The 4,862-nt window shown below is 43.3% G+C and overlaps 1 pseudogene; it reads right to left on the bottom strand.

Moving 5' to 3' along the window:
- Positions 1-1,033: 1,033 nt before the first annotated feature.
- Positions 1,034-2,274, bottom strand: LOC140222793 (uncharacterized; annotated as a pseudogene).
- Positions 2,275-4,862: the final 2,588 nt, after the last annotated feature.

Raw genomic sequence — 4,862 nt, 5'->3', positions numbered from 1 at the left:
AACAAGTATCCGTCACTCAACACAAATTTATTCCATGTCCGGCCCTCTTTACAATTCACAAAAGCAACTTTAAAATCAATATCATTAGCATATTATCTTTTAATCAAATCAAGCCAAAAAATGCGATAATCAAGTTGAGACAACATGGCATAGCATCTAGACAAAGCATCAGCAATAACATTATCTTTCCCTTTCTTATGCTTGATAATGTAAGGAAAAGATTCAATGAATTCAACCCATTTAGCATGTCTACATTTCTAAAGAATGAACAAGAGCATATAATTCTTTATCATACGTGGAATACTTCAAAACAGGCCCGGTTATTTTCTCGCTAAAGTAAGCAACAGGTTTACCTTCTTGCATCAAAACACTACCAATGCCAACTCCACTAGCATCACATTTGAGCTCAAAAGTATTACCAAAATCAGGAAGTTGGAGCAATGGCGCCTGTGTCAGGTGATCCTTCAACTGCTGGAATGACTTCTCTTGTGCAGGTCCCCAATGGAAAGCCACTCCCTTCTTTGTAAGCTCATTCAGAGGCGCTGCAATGGTGCTGAAATCTTTCACAAAGCACCTATAAAATTCTGCTAGTCCTTGAAAACTCCGCACTTGAGACACTGATGTGGGAGTCGGCCAACTCTGTATAGCATGCACCTTAGCTTCATCAACCTCGATCCCTTGTGGAGTCACAACATACCCAAGAAATGAAACTTGTTCGGTGCAAAAGGCGCACTTGTCGAGGTTACCAAACAAACGTGCATCACGTAAAGCATTGAAAACAACACGTAGATGATCAAGATGTTCAGGTAAAGACTTGTTGTAAATCAATATATCGTCAAAGTATACCACCACAAATTTTCCAATGAAAGGACGTAAGACCTCGTTCATTAAGCGCATGAAAGTACTAGGTGCATTAGTTAAACCAAAAGGCATTACTAACCACTCATACAAGCCAAACTTAGTTTTAAAAGCAGTTTTCCATTCATCTCCTAGTTTCATTCTGATTTGGTGATATCCGCTACGCAATTCCACCTTAGAAAAAAATTACAGAACCACTCAACTCATCAAGCATATCATCTAGCCTAGGAATAGGGTGACGATAACGAGTGGTGATATTGTTAATAGCTCTACAATCTACACACATGCGAAAACTGCCATCTTTCTTTGGGACCAAAATAACAGAAACAGCACAAGGACTAAGGCTCTCACGTACATACCCACGGTTAAGAAGGTATTGCACTTGGCGCTGAATTTCATTAGTCTCCTCAAGGTTGGTTGGATATGCCGCACGGTTCGGCAAGCTTGCTCCAGGTATGAAATCAATATAATGCTCAATGCCTCGAATGGGTGGAAGGCCTGGAGGTATCTCAGCGGGGAAAATATCTCGAAACTCCTGCAAAAGGTTAGTGACCGTAGGAGGCAAAGTGCTAGATGTATCATCCATGGAAAATAGCACATCTCGACGAATCAAAGCATAATAAGGTGCATCCTCATCACAAATTTCAGCAAGACCAGATTTAGTTGCAAGCATCACACCACCTTTCAATTTGATCGCATTAGGAGAAGAATTTGAAGCAACTTTATCATTTTTAGGTGGGAAAACAGAATTAGCAGTTTTACATGTAGATTTAGCAAGTTTTTCCATCTCAAATTGCACAATTTCAGCAGGGGTCATGGGGAGCAAAGTGAATTTCTTTCCTTTATGCATAAGAGTATATTTATTGCTTCTACCATGGTGTGTAGCATCAGTATCAAACTCCCAAGGATGATCAAGTAAAAGTGAGTATGCCTGCATAGGCACAACATCAAAATCAGCAACATCGCTATACTCACCTAGGGAGAAATAAATCCTTGCAGTTTGCTTTACCTTGACCTTATTGCTGTTGTTGAACCACTGAATATGGTACGGGCGGGGTGATCATGTGTGGGAAGCTAGAGCTTGTCTACTATGTCCTGACTCACCAAGTTATTGCAGCTACCACCATCAATGATGACCCGAACGTGCCTCTTGTGCACGACGAAGAGAGTCTCAAATAAATTGTGGTCTTGTATCCGCTCCTCCTATGCCATGTGAGTGCTCAAGACACGCAGCACAATGAGTGTCTCATGGCCCACCGAAGCTGCTGCTCCTAAAATGGCTCCATCCTCATTGGAAAAATCATCATCGCATGCAAGGTTAGCGGCAAGTGCAAATTCATCCTCAACATCACTAGCACTTACATATCCACCGTCCTCTGTCGCAATGAAAGCTCGCTGGCTTGGGCAATCCTTCATGACATGTCTGAAACCCCTGCAACGATGGCACTGAATAGGCGTCGAACGACCCGTAGAGGTAGAAGACGATGAAGGCTTGTTGTTCGCCTTTGTACTCACTGTTTTGCTCGCCTCAGTCGGTGTAGTGGATGGAGGGGGTGCTGCTAGCCGTGTAGAAAAGTCGCTAGTCATGGGGATGTAAAAGCCAATGGTGGTGAAGGCCGTGGCTGCCCGCTCGTCCGGGGCTGTCCGCTCGTCCGTTGATGTCCCTGCAATTCTTTCTCTGCCAACATATCAAGATGGAACAAGCGATTGATAGTATTGTACTCTTTATAATCAATCATATCCTGAATTTCACAGCGCAAACCACCACAAAAACGAGCCATTTTATCCTCATTGTCCTCCTCTACCTCAGCACGTAACATACCAATTTGCAGCTCTTGATAATATTCTTCTACTGAGTTGTTACCTTGATTAAGTTGATGTAATATTCTTGATCACATTTATATGAAGGAGGAACAAATCTAGCGCGCATTGCTCGTTTTAACCTATCCCACGTTGGTGGATCACTGCCAGTTTCAACAAGTTCAGACCACCAAAGAATAGCAAACCCAGTGAGTTCAATAGTAGCTAATCTAACCAGCAACAAAGACTCAACTACGGACACAAATTCAATAAAGCAACACTGAAATTAAAATCGGAAAGCACAAAGGGGCTATAAGATGGGATTTTTTTGTTGTGTTTTTCGGCTAGTGGACTCTAGGATAGTAAAAGGAAGATCGCGAGAATTACCTAACGGGAAACCTGTGAATATGATACCAGCTAATAGGAGTGTTGGTCCCGATCATTCGCTAGGTAGGGTATGTTGATTTGTGGAGACTCGATGTTGGCGATTCAGGGCTCCTACCGAAACAGATTAACCTTGTGATCGTGGATATCACCCCCGTCCAGGACGCGGATGACCTCGCCAAGAAGGCTAATCCCTGCAAGTGAATCCAAGAACACAAGCAAGAATGAGAAGAACACAATCCGAATTGCAGATGAATGATTAAGCACTCAAGTTGAGGTTTCACAAACCAATTGCAGCAGCCTAGTCGGTTCGGTGCAAGGCGAACTCTATCATAAAGCGTGAAGAATAAATCTAAGCAAAACCTAACCCTCGAAGGATGGCGGCTACTGAGAAAATAAGGGTTTGGGGCATGCATACCCCTAAATTGGTGCCATTGGAAGATCCTCAAAATTATCTTTCCATCCATATAAAGAATGTCCAAAACGGCCTCCGTATGCCACCGGGGCGTCCAATTTACTACTTGCTACTTCTAGAATCCGAGGCTGAAACGAACCCGAGTTGTATTGCATCTCCAACTTGATTTGGGCGCCCTTGCTGGTCTCCTCCACTTCCAAAACTCTCTCCATGTCCTTGCTGGTCCTCTCCTAAGTTCCTAATCACAATAATATCATTAGGTAGTATCTCATTCTTATAATCATGAAAGGACATACCTAAGAACGAGCTCACCTGTTGATTCATTTGTTGTGCTCTAGCTCAAGTGATTGATCCTTGTACAACTTGAGGAGTATCATGTGCATCCAAAGGAGTGATGTCCTCATCACATAACCCCGACAGCATAGAGCTCCATGGCGGCAGCCTTACCAAAAATAGAGGGGTGGCCGGACTTGAGGAAGATGGTGGCAGGAAGGTGTTGTGGTGGAAGGGCTGGACGGTGACTGGTGGAACAGGTTCAAGATGTCCAGGCGAAAGTTTTGGCGGAGGGAAATAGGCAGTGGTGGTCGGATGGCGGCAAAAATCGCCGGTGATCAAGGCGCGGTGAAAAACTGGGCAGCATCGGTAAAGGGATAACTACGGCCAGCGGAAGTGGTACTTATACAAATTTTTACCACCTCCATGTCGGCCACCTCCTGCCTGCTTGTCTACTTCACTTTGCACGCGGCGCCGGCGCCTAGCACGGGCGAAACCGCCTCCGGCCATTGGCGGCAAGCAGCTGCGTGGCAGCGCTGCTGTTCCGCTTCTCCCCCCTTTCTCCATTTCTGCCCAAAATTTCAAATTAAATTTGTGCTCCATTTTCAATCCAAATTCGGTGATCTCCTTTAACCAAACTTATAGAGGATTCATAGGGCTTCATTAGATTTTCACTTTTGGCAATTGATCACTCAAAAGCTCGAATTGAAGCCCTAAAAATTGGCCCATGCACTATACGTCAGTGTTCAATGGCACATGCCATTCAGTTCGTCAGATAAGTTCAAGGTAGTACATTGTTCCACCTTTGAGCTCTAATTTAAATATCCAAACTTAGTTTTTAAGTTTGTCCAATGACTACTGAAACTTGTTAACCTCAGATTAGAGATTCCATTTTGCATGATCTTGTCCAATATTCTTTTGTAAAAATCTTCTAAACTTTGAGCTAAAGTTGGCTACTTATTATTGTCTTCAGAGTCTAATGGCAATTGCCATTCAGTTTCGTCAGTGAACACCAACACAATGTGAACTTTCAAACTTTGGGCCTCATTTAAAATTTGAATGCTTTGAATTCTCTGGCCAACAACTTCTTCAAATTAGACACTGATTGTCCAAGTCCACTTGTGGTCCAAAA

Source organism: Setaria viridis, chromosome 5 (assembly GCF_005286985.2).
Source record: "Setaria viridis chromosome 5, Setaria_viridis_v4.0, whole genome shotgun sequence".
Classification (NCBI taxonomy): Eukaryota; Viridiplantae; Streptophyta; class Magnoliopsida; order Poales; family Poaceae; genus Setaria; species Setaria viridis.
Note: the sequence above shows the minus strand (reverse complement) of the source record. Positions and strands in the feature narration are given on the sequence as shown.